The 17,500-nt window shown below is 39.8% G+C and overlaps 1 protein-coding gene across 1 annotated transcript in view; it reads right to left on the bottom strand.

Moving 5' to 3' along the window:
* Positions 1-17,500, bottom strand: part of LOC311041053 (uncharacterized protein) — a gene marked incomplete at its 3' end in the record, with an annotated part of 464,158 nt that overhangs the window by 95,283 nt on the left and 351,375 nt on the right. The window lies entirely within an intron of this gene.

The following is a 17,500-nucleotide window of genomic DNA, read 5'->3' on the forward strand; positions in this document are numbered from 1 at the left end:
TGTGTGTGTGTGTGTGTGTGTGTGTGTGTGTGTGTGTGTGTGTGTGCAAAACTTTATTTTACATTAAACTTTTTTTTTGTTTTTTTGTTTTATAAACCCTTTTTTGCTTTAACCCTTTAACACCTGAGGTGATTCTTTAAAACAAATCTAAATCCTAAGAGTTAAAAAAAAAAAAACTCAATATTTTTCAAAAATAGCAGATATACAAGCTATTGTATATCTGCTATTTTTGAATAGCTAAAGAATTCTAAAGTGACACAGATGCGTTCCAGGTATTAATGGGTTAATAATTATAATGCTGACTTCCCTTATCCAATACAGCTGCACTTATATGGAGTTACGTTTGTGTCTTTATTAACCAAAGAAAAACATTTGAGAGAGAAAAAATACAAACGGAGCAAAGAATAGTTTTGAATGAAAACAAATTAAAACGGCAAAAGCAAAAAAATGATAATTTGTAAGCAAAGGAAATTATATAAACGGAAGAAAAATGTACTTTTAATTTTAATTTGTTTTCATTCAAAACTATTCTTTGCTCTGTTTATATTTTTTCTCTCTCAAATGTTTTTCCTTTGCTTGGTTAATAAAGACACAAACGTAACTCCATACACTTAGCCTCTTAATGCAGAACTTATTAGCATCGACTCGTATCAATTAAATAATTCTCCACTTTTTATATGTTGCAACCTTACAACGTCCAATGAATGGTGGAGATCGTCGTGTATTTTAGGCTATTCATGGAATAGTCCAGTATTTTATTTGCATCCAAAATAATTTTCAACAGTTCAAATATGATTATTTTAGGGGTCCCCAGTTCAAATATGATTATGTCGGGTTGTTTCCAGTAACTTCAAATATGATTATTTTGGGGGGTCCCCAATTCAAATATGATTATTTTGGGGGGTCCCCAGTTCAAATATGATTCTTTTGGGGGGTCCCCAGTTGAAATATGATTATTTTGGGGGGTCCCCAGTTCAAATATGATTATTTTGGGGGGTCCCCAGTTGAAATAGGATGATTCTAGGTGGTGAATAAAGCACTATGTATTGCAGAGTGTTGGATTAAGAGTTTTCCAGTAAGAGGAGATGATGAGACGTGAGATTAAACCATGTTAGTGGATTAGATTATTAACTACAGATTATGATGACGGCATGTCTGCTGTCTTACTAATGACTATTTACATGTCTGTCTGTTCATTCAATAATGACTGCCTGTCTGTTACTATGTCTTACTAATTAGACCCTCCAGAAAAACGCGGTGATTATGCGGGCTAAAACTCTTGATTATGCGGGCTAAAATCCTTGATTCTGCGACGAAATATGCGGATTTTTTTGCGGTGAAATTGCGGGAAGTTGCGAAATGTTGTGAAAAAAGCTACATCCACAAGGGCCCATAAACGTTTGCCTAACACGAAAAGATTTTTTAGACATTTTACATATTTGAAAACTTGTGAAATGGGACATTTAGCATAGTGCCCACTGCTCGTACATTTAGAAAAGGTACATTTTGCTACCAATACTTTTGTACTTTTACTCAAGTACATTTTCAATTCTGGACAGAGTATTTTTACATTGCAGTGTTGATACTTTCACTTAACCCTCTAAGACCCGGATATATTTGTACTTGCAAAAAAAAAATGTAAACCTTTCAGATGGTCTTGTAGGAGTATTTTGAAGAGTAAAATATAATGCTTTAAAAAAAAATGTTTTGATAAGCTTTTATGCAAAACATTTAGCAACGTTGGGTCCATCAGGTAGCAAAATTTCCCATAGGCCATTTTTATGGATAACATGGCAAATGTGTAATTACTTCACTAAAACAACTTAATGATTCATTTATATGGTTTATTATTTGGCCTCAGATAAATTATGAATAATATTTGGCCTCAGAACAGTATACATTATGAATAATAACACCAAAGCCATATTTTTTAAATCAATTTTATTAAAAGAACAACAAAATAAAAATCAGTACAATATATGTAGTAAAGAAACCTATAATAACCTAAACCATTGTCATATCTTGTAGTTCTGCCCACTGGGCAGTGTCGAAGCAAGCTTCATGACGACATCCCCTGACAAGCCATGTTCAGATTTTGCTCGTACGCCATCGATGCTCCCTTGGTAAACGTCAAAGTCACAGATGACGCCACCGATTCCCGTTCTGACCCACACTTTGAAGCCCCAGGGGTGTGGCTTGCCTCATGTACTGCTTGATGGAACTGAATCTTCCCTTGAATGGAATCATCATCTCATGCTCTATGCTCTTCTGGAACCACCTGTAGGCACTTCTCTCTGAACAAATCCAGCCATGGTCGGAGTTTCCAGAGTTTGTCCTTCTTGTCCTTCTCTGGCACGGTCAAGTTGTCAACCAGATGTAACGAGGTCAACAAAGACTGTGTTGAACATCTGGAGATGTATTAGAACGTAATTTATGTTGAACAGCTCACTTTAGGATATAGGCTTTAAATTATGTTATCACTTGATTTGCCTAAAGAAAGAATATGATATTGACTGGTTGAAATGACTGCTGAGGTGCACTCGAAGGCTTGCAGCAGGCAGAGGCCTCCATTTCCTTTATGTGCATTTCCTGTATGTGAGCTGCACTCGCGGCGTACGTGACATACAGCCTGCATCTATGGCTGATCAGTGGGGTCAACGAGTACCCAAGATCTGATAGTTTTAACCAAATGTTACATGCACACATGCAAGTGTGAATCATTTGATTTTCTGATTAATGATTTAATTTAATCATATAAAATTGCTGATAAAATGCAGTGTAATTGCATTTACTGAATTATGCTCAGGTATAAGAAACATTTCGGAGGACATTTAACCCCTCAGTATGCCCATATATGGCAATGCTGATAATGTCGTGCAAGGTGCAAAGTAAGCGTTTTTTTGTGTGTGTGGGTAGCTGTTGTACAAGTCACACATACACCCACATGCAGACACACTGACTTCTGAGAATCACCTATAGCGTCTGACTTCTAAGAATAAGGCATGCACGCCTATGTGCACGCAAATACACACACACTGACTTTCTTAACTTTCGAAAAGTCACCCACGTGCACACTTACGTGCACTCACATACACACACTGATGTCTGGAGAACTTCCTTTAGACCGTACTATCGTATAAAGGGGCGCTCACGAGAGCATCAAGCGGGTTTTTTAGAGAGGCTGGGGAGACAGAGGCTGAGGGAGACTTGGGAGGTTTTGGACGGCTGTTGGGGGCCCTTTGGGCCCCTTGGGCTCTTAGGTTTTTGGGGCTTCTTCTCTTGCACCTTGCTCAGATGTTAAGCAGTCTTGGCTCCACGTGGAGGAAGGTAACAAATTAATTAAATTAAAAAGGGTAAATTTCTCTATTTTGAGATTAAACCTATTTAGTGCTACTTTAACGACATTCTTGGAATTACCAAATTTAGACTAGCCTGTATTTCAGGCTGAATGAGATCTAAATGGAACCTCCTCTTTTTAATCTAAATTATAAATTAGTTTAGGACAAGCCTAAATTAAGGCATTTGGAAACCAGACAGACATGAAACATTACTAGATTTCATTTCTATTGGTATTTTGTATTTTGTATTTTGTATTGTTAAATACACATCTGTAATCCCACTATGAACTGAGCAAATAAAGGGAAGCTTTTAATATTTCAAAAAGCCTCATTTTCTGAGTTAGTGTTATAAAGATAATCAGACTAGGGGTTTCTTCTGAAGGACACCACCAAGCCCTCGGTGAGTATGAGAACTCCACACTACGGCAACATACATACACATTCTATACACACCCCATACAGGTAGAGATTTGTAACTGATGCTAAAGTTGATGCCAACGTTTGATGCAAAGCTGGGCGGAGTGATGTATTGAGCAAATGTTTTAGGAGTGCAATGTTTTGTATGCGATGAATTGTAAGCATTTAGGTGTATTGCGGTGACTGTGTGCTATGACAATGTGCTGAGAGTTGGCAAGGTGGCTTAAAGAGTGAGATGGTTTGCATGTGTTGACTCATTATCCCTGTGTGTGACTGTACTTAAGAGTGAGTGAAGGTCTGGGTAGCAGGCCATGGGGATGGTGGGTTGGTGTAACGCATGAGTTTCAGTGCATTTCTCTAGTCAGAGGAGTAGGATAGGTTGTTTCAATAGTGCCTTTTGACTGAGTGAAGGTCAAGTTGATTTTCTGTTGAAGCTGGCCAGTAAGTGTAGGGGGCCCCTCTGCCCCCTGTCTTTCTTATAACACAGTTATCCTCATATCCACAGTTTTGTCTTAAGTCGGGGACTGGGTATTGTGATAGTGGATCGAGTTATTAAAGAGCTTACGGATGGTGACCAGACTTAGATCAAAATTTAGCCGCCATTTCCCCGGAGGCCAAGGGCCTGCTAACACGGTCGAGTTTGTTCTGAGTTCACCATGGCGCAGAAAAGGTAGTTCTCGCGTCGCCGCAAGTAAATATACAGTTTTCTACACTTCTGTGTGTTGCTTGTTTTAAAAGGTCCCTGAGTGAAGGGGACCTCCTATCTGTGTTGTACACCGCTCCAGTCGTGGTCTGGAATGGTTAATATGGCGCCCAGCGTGGTGGCAGGAAAGAGTACTGCCGAGTCTAACCACTAAACATTTTATTGTTCTATAGTGTTGTATCAGATAGGCTGCTTATCCTGTTAAACTTCGAACCCCCGTTGAGATGGGAATAAGTACTGAAAGAAGTGTCAAGAGTAACCAGCGAAATTCAAGCTGAGGTAACACATTGAAATTTGCCAAAAGGAGTGGCACACTGTTATGTGATTCATCCGCGGAGATGACAGTGGCTTAAATTGAGAAATGCTGCAACTTTTGCTCAGTTCAATTGTCAGGAACAGTACCTACAAACAACTAAGGCTAGTAGAACTCCCCTAAAAATCCAGCCGCTCCTCTTATTGGAGAGGAAATTGCCTGTTTAAAACGGGAGGAAAACATAGTTGGTAGTGTTTAAAACTGGACCAAATTGGACCGAAAATCATACTCAAAACGAGGTTTTGCGCTTGAGTAGAAATAGTGAAAATAAATGTGTTATTGCCCATAGGTGTGTCAGATACCTAGGTTGTTGAAATAAAAGCTTGGTGAGTATAGCCCTAAGAGTTTAATTGTGGCTAGCTCCCCCGTCCTGCACCACTGTATCCGCTCCGTGATCTGGAACAAGGTGACGATCGAGTTGAACTGATCCCTCAACGAGATTAGATCTAGGGACCACAGGACGATTGCATACTGTTTGCATGAAAGGCATAAACCCTGACAAAAATATTTTTTATTTTTGCAGATATATGTGTGTATGTGGGCAGACCGCCTCTGTCTATATATGTACATATATATTTAGGGAGAACCGTGCACATGGTTAACGGGGAAACCTAAGCGTGTATTTATAGGGGAAATAAATGCATGGAGTATATGTATGCGTAACCATACAATGTACGTTGTGGAGTATCGCCACAATACCGCCTGTCAGGTAAGCACCACACCAGGGAGAGGCCATGGGACAGAGACAGAGGGAGACCGCGCAGGCAGCGCACCAGCCTGGGCAGCGTCATAGAAGGGCGTTACCTGCCACTCACCATCATGAATCAGCCCCAACTCAGCGCAGCTGCGGCGACAGGTTAGGTGTGGCACCTGGCTACAAGTATGGCTACTCTGTCTCAGTCTGGCATTGGCTCTCCTGGTGACTGGACGGGTGCTACAGGCGGTAAGGCAATATTCTCCACTATTCCCGCACATTGATGAATGCTTGTGAATCGTAGTATTAAAAGGATACTCTTTGTTTACTCCTAGGCAACCTGTGGGAGTTAATCACATTACCCGACACAATGCATGGATAAATGACGATGACGCTGAGGCGCATGGATTCCAAACAGAGACATTGTGATGCATGAAAATACCCCGACGCGGGGCGAACTTTGAGTTTGATCTTTATTATTTGAAGTTATTTGAAAAGTATTACCAAGGACCTGCGGGTCCCATATACGAAAGGTGTCAAATAAATACCCTTAAGTGGGCTTGTACCCTGCATTTTGTGTTTGGCTTTGATCAGTTCCCCACAACGTGTATTAAGACGGATTTATATGTGTGTATAGAAAACCCTATATATATATATATAGAATAAGGAAGAACCGTGCACATGGCTGACGGGAAACCTATGAGGAGGTAGAGACCGAATTTGGCTCCATACAGGAAGAAGAGTTAGACGCAGGCTTTCTCCCGTTATAGGGAGGTGCCCGCTTATGCCGAAACCTATTCTCTTACTATTGAAAGTAATAAAACCCCTAATTAAGGAGCAAGTAGAGAAATCTGACCTTCAAGATAAAGAGAAGCTTGAAGCTGTTTTAAGTACTGTGACTAGATTAAAGTGTATAAAATGACATAGAACAGTGTGTATAGAATGTTCCATGTATATAGAAGTATGTTATGGCCCCTGCCAGGCCTACTATGGCAAAGTTCTCCCGGGTATTCCTACGGGAATATTGACGGGACAAAATGCACTCACCAAGGTGCCCCTAGAGCAAGCCGATCTAGTGGTCACTAAGGTGCACAAAGGTTTAGGTAGTGTGGGACATAAGATCTGCAGGTTTTTGGCGGATAATCAGGTCCTAATACCTACACTTAGAACACACTTACAACACCAGTGGGATCAGGATGTCAGCATGTGTATGATGGGGGGATGGGTTTAATAATAACCTTTTCTGAATAATTCAGAATACTGTGCAAAGGCACAAGTGGGAAAGCACTTTAAGTTTAGTGCAGACATTACAACTATGTAAAATGCTCCCATGTTGGGATGAAGCACTAAAACAAATGACATTGAATTTGTTAAAAATATATAAAAGGTAAAGTGTGAATTAAAGGGATAAATAAAAATGAGAATTTTGGACCACAAAAATTCACATTTTTTGGACCAACACCCTCTGTTTTGGGGGCACACACTCTAGGAAAATTAAAGCTGACACTTGTGAACACTATTTACATACCTCACAAAGCCGTGTGGATTCTTTTTTACTTTCCGGGGGACAAAAATAGGGGGAGGCTAGATGCCTCAGTAGGATGCAAGCAGAGAAATAGTAAGAAACTATTAAAAAAAAACAAAAAAAACAATGGTGTAATCTGACCCTGTAAGCTGGCTTCATATGAGCCAGAGAGGGAGAGATAAACGTAGATGTTTAAGACAACGTCACTCATGTTATCTTAGCTACATGTATGATTGGTTTCCAGTAAGACTGAGTAACCATACATGAGGAACATTATAATAATTGGACGACCTATCTCGTTCTATTGTTGGCTTAGTAAATTCTAAGCCCCTTGAGTTGTTTAGAAATTGTTTATGTGTATGTTACATAAGACGTTGTGCAGGAAGAATATATGATTTATCTGATATATTTAATAGATCTCCCCAGAGAGATGCTAAAAATTATCGGTGGGGTATAACACATAGTTATTTTGGAGACTCTGCATGTGTGGGTGCTTGTGAGCCTCTCTGTTCAGGAAACACTCACAGAAATGATAGAGGTCAGACCCAAAAGGTCTGTTTTCCTCTCATAAGAGAAGGGGTCTTAACTCACACTTAAGTGGTACCTTATAGTTTGATTTTGTTTAAAATGTTACCATCAGTTCTGACAGTGCATTCCATGCAATCATGGTCTGATACAGCGTTGTACCTTGCATTGAACTGTGTTCTTAATTTAGGGACTAGAAAATTAGCTCTTGTGGTATGTCTTGACACTTGTTAAGGGGATGGGAAGTGATGATGTCGGCCTCTCCGTGACTGTTGTCTAGGAGAACCTGGCATGCATCTCTCTGACACTGGTTGTATATGACCATTGATGGGGGAGCCTATTGGCTCTATTTTGAATCAACAGTTTTTCTAAGAATGTATTAAGAAAAGGCCTGTTTATAGGGCTATTATTGGAGCCAGTAAAGGCAGTCTTAGCCTTGCTGGGCAGTGAAATCACTTTGACTTTTTCCAAATTATTTGGGCAGGAATTGACCTTAAGGCTTAGATTAGAAACATGGAATAGCCTATTGGAGCTGAGCCTGTCACAATTACTAACTGAGCTAATCTAATTTTTCCCTGATAACATTTTTGCTTTTCAGGAGGAGTGGTGAAAATGGCAAATCTACAAGCTTACAATCTTGTGGATCGGCTATTTCCACTATATTCTATTCTGAAATATACACATTATTAAATGTGTCAGTTATTTGATAATTAAAAATATTTGTTATATCTGCCCAGTGCAACTTTTGATTATGAAGCCTAAAGGCCAGGCAGACATTAAATTGTTGTGGTCAATACCAGCAACCCAATGAAATTGTTCCAAATTATTTGTGCGATTATTAAACGTCAAGTAAAATGATTAGATTTTGTGATTAATATGTTATTACTGACAGTTATTCTGATAGCCTACTTTAGCTACTTTAGCTGTCAATATCAGGTGGCTTGTCATTATTGATGGACATCAATCATTTCTCCACCCCTTCTGTGCTTACTTTACACAGCTTGAAAGCACATTCTATTCCTCAGGATATGTTCTGTAATATTGTCATAGGGTGCCTTTAATGTGCCCCAGAGCTTTTTGTCATGGTTTTAATTTTAATTTTATTTTACAAAATAATCACCACTCAGGAAGACTGAGTGATTTCATTGCTATTTTTTAGCTGCTCTATATTCCATGGGCCCCTAAATGTTCTAACGTTTTGAACAAGGGCAGGTTTATCCATTACTGAGTTTAATAGCTTCATAGAAATCTCAAGTTGAACATCTAGGTCCTTCAGTATAAAATGCCAGGACAACATATATAGTATACTTATCCTCATTCATTAACTTACAAAGTAATTTAGTAATTCAGTAAGATTTATTATGCAAATGTTTTTGGTCTTATGTTGACAGATCAAATTAATCCTCTAAGTGAGTTCCATATTCTTTATTTCCAGATGCTTATTTGAATAACGGTTTCAGAAAATATATGATCTCTGGAGCCTAAAGCAATATGCTTTTCTGAAAATACTTGCCATAGGCAGTATACATAATTGTATGATATCTCTGTGTGAGTTGATTACTGTATGTCTGAGTTGTAGCAGGAACACTGCTGCTACAGAAGCAGTTTTTTTTTATCTTGAACACCCCATTTATTTGGTATTAAAAAAAAAAAAAAAAAAAAAGGGTTAGTCATGTAGATTGACAACACAGGCATGACATGAACTATAGTTAGATTTTTTGTTTGCTAATTATTTTCATGCCCTTTTTCCTGTTTTCTTTTGAACTAGAAATATTTTCTTTTTCTTGGACAACCCCTTATGAATATAATCATTTTTGGTTATTACTTTGAGCATTGACACAACTTTACAGACTGACAGACTGAACCTGACCCGCCAAGACCCATGGAGCAGGTCCAAGGCCAGATCCCGAATGACTCTGTTCCTGGGACAATCCACCGAATGTGAACACTCCAGATCTCAATTGATGTGAGGGGTTTTGCCCGAACACTGCTGCCCGGCGGTGATGAACTCTTCCTATCCGACCAATTTTGTGGTATTGTCCGATGAAGATCTGCTGATCTACTACGTGAGAAACAGGGTCTTGGGCATGACAGTAAACTGCAACCGCAGGCTGTAGAGAGGTAGTACCTTACCTCAGCAAGGGTCCTTTGGCAAAGGAAAATATCCCTACTGTTAGTCCTGGTCCTCCTACATGCCTGTATGGTACTTCCCGTGGTGCCTAGTCTAGCCAACACACTGGGAAAAGGAGAAGACTGGATTTCGACAGACTGCGTCTGGGAGTCTGGTGGCTGGTGGCATTGCTGGTGCTGACCTTGCTGCTGAAGATCAAGAGAGGGTGACCGGGAAACTTCCGGTTACTGACCATGAAACTGAACTCATGAACTTGCTCCCAAAGAAGGGGGTGACTGGTTATTAGTGCAAGGTCACATGATGTGGCCTGGGAAAGCGCTGTGAGACCTGGACCCATGTCATCACTAGTGTGGTGTATAGGCATGGGTCTTTTGTTGTGATTGATATGGACAGTGGACAAGAGAAGATGGAAAAGAGACTTTTGCCTGGGCTTAAAATGGAGTTGGATGGGACTGAAGCGGCTGATATGGGCTGGTTTGGATGAAGACGGACAATGATTATACTGCTCTGGGGGTCTGGAGGAGGGTCACTTCATTCTGTTTTGATGTGGGTTCCATAAAAAAAAAAATGTAAAGGGTTGATATTTGTGTTTTTGTTTTACATTATTACTGTTTATCTTTTGTTTGCTACTATGTCTGTAATTTGTTTGGTTATACTTCAGATATATTTTATATAAATGGTTTCTTTTCATTTGTACTTTTTGGGGTGTTGTCTTGTTCAAGTTCTTTTAGGTTTTTTCAACATAAATGTACGAGAGAGGGTGTTGAACATCTGGAGATGTATTAGAACGTAATTTATGTTGAACAGCTCACTTTAGGATATAGGCTTTAAATTATGTTATCACTTGATTTGCCTAAAGAAAGAATATGATATTGACTGGTTGAAATGACTGCTGAGGTGCACTCGAAGGCTTGCAGCAGGCAGAGGCCTCCATTTCCTTTATGTGCATTTCCTGTATGTGAGCTGCACTCGCGGCGTACGTGACATACAGCCTGCATCTATGGCTGATCAGTGGGGTCAACGAGTACCCAAGATCTGATAGTTTTAACCAAATGTTACATGCACACATGCAAGTGTGAATCATTTGATTTTCTGATTAATGATTTAATTTAATCATATAAAATTGCTGATAAAATGCAGTGTAATTGCATTTACTGAATTATGCTCAGGTATAAGAAACATTTCGGAGGACATTTAACCCCTCAGTATGCCCATATATGGCAATGCTGATAATGTCGTGCAAGGTGCCAAGTAAGCGTTTTTTGTGTGTGTGGGTAGCTGTTGGACAAGTCACACATACACCCACATGCAGACACACTGACTTCTGAGAATCACCTATAGCGTCTGACTTCTAAGAATAAAGCATGCACGCCTATGTGCACGCAAATACACACACACTGACTTTCTTAACTTTCGAAAAGTCACCCACGTGCACACTTACGTGCACTCACATACACACACTGATGTCTGGAGAACTTCCTTTAGACCGTACTATCGTATAAAGGGGCGCTCACGAGAGCATCAAGCGGGTTTTTTAGAGAGGCTGGGGAGACAGAGGCTGAGGGAGACTTGGGAGGTTTTGGACGGCTGTTGGGGGCCCTTTGGGCCCCTTGGGCTCTTAGGTTTTTGGGGCTTCTTCTCTTGCACCTTGCTCAGATGTTAAGCAGTCTTGGCTCCACGTGGAGGAAGGTAACAAATTAATTAAATTAAAAAGGGTAAATTTCTCTATTTTGAGATTAAACCTATTTAGTGCTACTTTAACGACATTCTTGGAATTACCAAATTTAGACTAGCCTGTATTTCAGGCTGAATGAGATCTAAATGGAACCTCCTCTTTTTAATCTAAATTATAAATTAGTTTAGGACAAGCCTAAATTAAGGCATTTGGAAACCAGACAGACATGAAAAATTATTGATTTCATTTCTATTGGTATTTTGTATTTGTATTTTGTATTGTTAAATACACATCTGTAATCCCACTATGAACTGAGCAAATAAAGGGAAGCTTTTAATATTTCAAAAAGCCTCATTTTCTGAGTTAGTGTTATAAAGATAATCAGACTAGGGGTTTCTTCTGAAGGACACCACCAAGCCCTCGGTGAGTATGAGAACTCCACACTACGGCAACATACATACACATTCTATACACACCCCATACAGGTAGAGATTTGTAACTGATGCTAAAGTTGATGCCAACGTTTGATGCAAAGCTGGGCGGAGTGATGTATTGAGCAAATGTTTTAGGAGTGCAATGTTTTGTATGCGATGAATTGTAAGCATTTAGGTGTAGTGCGGTGACTGTGTGCTATGACGATGTGCTGAGAGTTGGCAAGGTGGCTTAAAGAGTGAGATGGTTTGCATGTGTTGACTCATTATCCCTGTGTGTGACTGTACTTAAGAGTGAGTGAAGGTCTGGGTAGCAGGCCATGGGGATGGTGGGTTGGTGTAACGCATGAGTTTCAGTGCATTTCTCTAGTCAGAGGAGTAGGATAGGTTGTTTCAATAGTGCCTTTTGACTGAGTGAAGGTCAAGTTGATTTTCTGTTGAAGCTGGCCAGTAAGTGTAGGGGGCCCCTCTGCCCCCTGTCTTTCTTATAACACAGTTATCCTCATATCCACAGTGTTGTCTTAAGTCGGGGACTGGGTATTGTGATAGTGGATCGAGTTATTAAAGAGCTTACGGATGGTGACCAGACTTAGATCAAAATTTAGCCGCCATTTCCCCGGAGGCCAAGGGCCTGCTAACACGGTCGAGTTTGTTCTGAGTTCACCATGGCGCAGAAAAGGTAGTTCTCGCGTCGCCGCAAGTAAATATACAGTTTTCTACACTTCTGTGTGTTGCTTGTTTAAAAGGTCCCTGAGTGAAGGGGACCTCCTATCTGTGTTGTACACCGCTCCAGTCGTGGTCTGGAATGGTTAATAACTGAAATCGGTTGCGTGGCATCACATCAGCTACAGGGTCCGCGTACGTTCTGGCAGTTCCACTTCTCTCCTCAGCGCGGGAGGCGAGAGGCGCAGACTGGCTGTCAGCTGGTCTCTCTGCTCATTTTGAGTTTGTGGGAGACGGGAGACGGCGGAGCCGACTCCAGCCGAGTCGAGCGGAGCGGAGCCGAGTCATTAAGCCACGCCCAGTTCTGTGACGCACCGGAACGCGGAACTGCCTTTCAAATGAATGGACGAACTTTTCTTTCGTTTGTTTGTACATATTTATCCACAATAAAGAAACAAAAACAAACAAAGAACGCACTCAAACGCAGGGGGATCTTAGAAGAGAGCCTTAGAATGTTTAACTTTATGAGTATGAAAAATCGCTTAAATAACTATTACATTGATTATGTAGAACTCATTGAGTTTTAAAAAGATTTAGAATTGTTAGCTTTGCATTTATGATTATGAAATATAGCTAAAATAAATATTAAATTGATTAATTATAACTCATTGCGTTTATTATGATTATTGTTGTGGGGGGTCTGTGGTCTAATGGACATTAATGCTTACATGTTTTATCAATGAAAAAAAGAAGTAAGAAGTAGGCGTAAAACATTGACGTTGCTATGACGGGAAACCCCCTGCAGGGGTCAGTATCTATCTAAATTAATTAGAAATTCAGAGCTTATTTTTCTATTTGTAATTAGATAATGAATACTAACAAGGGATCAGTTGTTGAAATACAACAGTTCATTTATTTATTTAAAAACTTCAAGTGCCAAACATAAAAAATATAAAATATAAAGCCTTCCTTATTAATATATAAGGCAGGCTTTATATCTATGGTCTCAAGCATAGATATATTATATATCTATGATTGAGAGGCACAGTCATTAATAAAGCAACTATAAAGACAAGATGCTTTGCGTCAATTCAAGTTAGACACACCGTGTGTACAGTAAGTTAGTAACACTGTACTACTATACATATAGTATCATAGTGTGTTATATGTATCCATTGACCTGAGCACAACAATTTCCCCTTGTGGATGAACAAATGAATCTATAGTTAATGCATGTGTGATTAAGGTTCAGGCAGAACATAGTGTTCCTGCACAATTGAATGCCTTTTATTTTACTTTAATTACAGCACCATTAAAAGACACTTGCAAATTAGTGATCATAAGTCAGTTATAAAGTATGAGTTCATTTATGAGCTCAGAGATAACACCCTGCTCTCCCAAATGCTATGGCTAGGGATAAATTGCAACTAGTCAATTGCTATGAACGTGTTCTTTAATCATTTCATTAAAGCAGCATGTCAGTAACCACCAGTTCGGTTAAGCATATGATATGTTGCCCTTAGAAAGCACTGTCTGCAGTAGCCTAACTGTACCCAACTCACCATATTTTATGTATGGACCTCCATTGTAGATTTGATCATTACATGTCTGACAGAATGAAACAAATATTCCTATATACATACAGATAAGATTTGCCAACAGCCTCTGCATAACATACCTGATGAAAATTCATATTGACATTTACCACAATTTTGGAATGAGCTCCAATTGTTTTAGCTCAACCAATACATTACACTTGAGCAACAAATATAACCGATGGAGTTTCCATTGATAATGCAAAAGAAATGTTTGCAAGTCAACTCAATACATGTAAAAATAAGTGAAGTCAAGAGTCATGGCTTTTGTAATGCAATATACATTTTTATTCATATAGTGGTACGTGCATTTACTCAAGTACTGTACTAGTACAATTAATACTTTGCATGCATTTCCATTATATCTCAGCGGCAAATATTATACTTTTACTCCACCATTACACAAACAATAAAAGTATTTTTTTTTCTTCTTTTTCTTTTTTTTAAACAGCTCCCTGAGCCCCACTCTGACGTCCTTGCTCACTACATCTCAGGCAAATATACGCTTACTCCACTACAATTATTTTATATATACAATTATTTGTAGAACTTTGTAGATCTGGATTACAAAACACGAAAATGGCTTGTTTTAACCATGGTAAAAAGATATGGAGATGGAGCTTTTTCTCCAGATCCTATCATTGGAAAGACCGGAAGAGAAATTTTTTGGGCCCTTGTCACATCCGTCCGTTCCATTTTACAGGGACCTAGGATGATTCCTAAGTTGTGTTAAAGCTCCCCTTGTGGAAAATAAAATAATCAAAAAATTGCAAACTTGTTTATGGCACTCAACAATCTACAAGCCCATTGTGAGCTGCTATTGCCAACTGCCATTAAACGAACATGACATTTAAAAACAAACAATAAAAGTTATTAAAGTTTTTTTTTTTTAAACAGTTTGCTGAACCCCACTCAAACCTCTTTAGCTCTGCCTCAGAATCTCCCTCACCACCTCCAGTAAGTCCCCCATCCCAGTGAGATCAAAATAAACCTGCCCGTCGACACATTTGGGGCACCTGCCGGCCACCCCAACTGGTTGCTGCTGCTGCACACAGCCACGGCAGCCTATCATCTTTCGGCAACATGGTGCTGTGACTGGGCCTCTCATGACATCTGCAAAGATAAAAAATAATGTTGATTAGAACACACATTTGATCAGCATATACAGGACAGTTTGCAACTACTTCTGGTACAGAGGTCAATACTACAAAAATACAACTCAAATTCAATGTTTTAGCAAACTCTGTCAACTTAAAGCCATTAAGAGATTTGGTGTAGCTATATTATAATGTGCTTTTAATTTCAAGGTAATTTTGAAAATGTTTGCTCATAAGTATTGGAATATCGCCCCATAATGATCTGCATTATTCAGCAGAATAGTGTGAAAAGACCTAATGCACTTGGCCATCTTGTATTGGGTGATGAGCATTGTAAACCAGTGACTGCACATAGAGCAACATTAACCACTTTCAACCAGACCTCCCCATTTTTTAAACCAAAAACCGATGCTCATGACATGTTGCCAGCTTGTAGATGGGCTAATGTGGGGATTTTTAGCACAAGACTTATTGGTTACAGTACAAGTCACTGGCTAGTGACATTTCTTTAACTTCTACGTTCAAATTAGCCTCATTTTACAGTTGTACTCCTGTGAGCCAGAAATGTAGGTCATAATCAAACAAATAGCGTACGAGTCCATAGGGTTAGCTTATTATATAACAGATACTCTTTCATGATGCCACTACATTTGGGTGGGCCTACCTGTAGATAGTAGTACTGCCTCACCTGCTACACCACAAGAAGAAAAACTATTTGCAAAATGATTTAACACATGTAGTATAGAAACCTCCGCATATGGTGCACTCAAACAGCTCCCTCACAGCCAAAAGCTGCGCTGGCGTCAACGCCACCGTGAAGTCCCTGGACGCTGAAATGAACTGTGTAAGTTCTTTAATGTACTGAGACACTGTGGAGAGGTCCTGGGAAGCCAGCACCAGGTGCTCCAGGATCTCCTTAAGATCTTCACTGTGGGAATAAAGATACAATTTCATTTAGACCTTCTCACATTCAAGTACAGCAGATGTTCACCTGAATGTGTTTGGAACACTTACCTTGTCGTCCTCCTCCTCTTTCGCGCCAAGTACTCCTCATAGGCGCTCTCTTTCAGGGCGATGACCTTGCGATTATTGGACTGCCAGTATTTGAGGTCTATGGAAACAATAATGCATGTCATTTGTTTTTCAAGACCCGTATGTGCATGTTATCTTTAGCAGTATAAACAAGCTTTTTACTACATCTCTCAATCTATCAGATCAACACTGTTAAGTCCATCCCTATAGAATAGCTCAAAGCTTAGCCTATGGGTTAAAAAAGGTTTTATTTTTATAGATCTTCTGCAATTTAGCTTTTAGTGCACAGATTATTTTTTATCATTTCATTAATTAAGCATTGACTGAAAGCTAGTCATTGATAAAGTTGGTGCACAGTTACCATGGCAATCTGGAGTATCAAGAAGCCTCTGCTTCTTTGCATTGAGGAGCACAATGTTCTCGTTCAAGTCCAACTGTCTCTTCACTTTCTCCCCAATCGCCTCCACAGTGGCCTCTGCATCTAGAAACTGGACACTGACAGCGTCGTCCTCAAATATGAGGCCACGTTCCACCTCCCCGACAATTATATTCCTGAAAAAGACAGTGGGGTTAGAAACATAGATTTTCACTGTCATCCCCTCAAAGCTTGAAATGGCATTGTATACACTAAAAATCGTTAGAAATGATTAGAATAAATTTAACTGCAGCTCTTTACAGACATGTTTTTAATAATTTCTCCATTATATCTGGGTACATACATCCTGTTCTTGTGTGGTGGTTGCGGGGTTCGCGGCAGTCCAGGTGTGGGTCCTACACCTTGCTGGCCAGGCCGCCGGAAACTGAATCGGTTCCCAGAACCTGAAGCTGTTGCAGCAGCTGTGGCCAGTGGTGGCGGTGGGGCTGTGGCTCCTGAAGCCTCATCTCCACATACCTTTAGGATTGAAAATCGTATTAGCAAGAACTGCCAACAGCACAGCAGTACAGTGTATAACACTACATGGATAACACAAAAAGCCCTATGGGCTCGTTTCTATTGTGGTCCTATTTACTCAAACAAGGCATACAAGTCAATACAAACAGTAATGTACCTCATATTTCTTTGAGGGATCCACCAACATGTTGCCCCCCTCTCCGGGCAAGACAACATCTCCATTTTCGGCTACGAGGTGTATTCTTCTGGAATCCAGCTGAAAATGACAAGATTTTGTGTTAGTTTTCTCAACCTGTCTCCAACCTGCCTCTCCTGGAGACAAATTGTGTACAACCATTAATAATTTAAACCTAGCTAAACAGATTGACACTAAAGATTTGGATGCAGGTGAACTCGGGTGGATGACAACACTGCAGCAAGCTTTATACTAAACATCTCCTGTGAGTGACCTGCCTTGACATTTCAGACG

The sequence above is a fragment of the Gymnoscopelus microlampas genome (assembly GCF_963454915.1).
Source record: "Gymnoscopelus microlampas genome assembly, chromosome: 24".
In the NCBI taxonomy this organism is placed as follows: domain Eukaryota; kingdom Metazoa; phylum Chordata; class Actinopteri; order Myctophiformes; family Myctophidae; genus Gymnoscopelus; species Gymnoscopelus microlampas.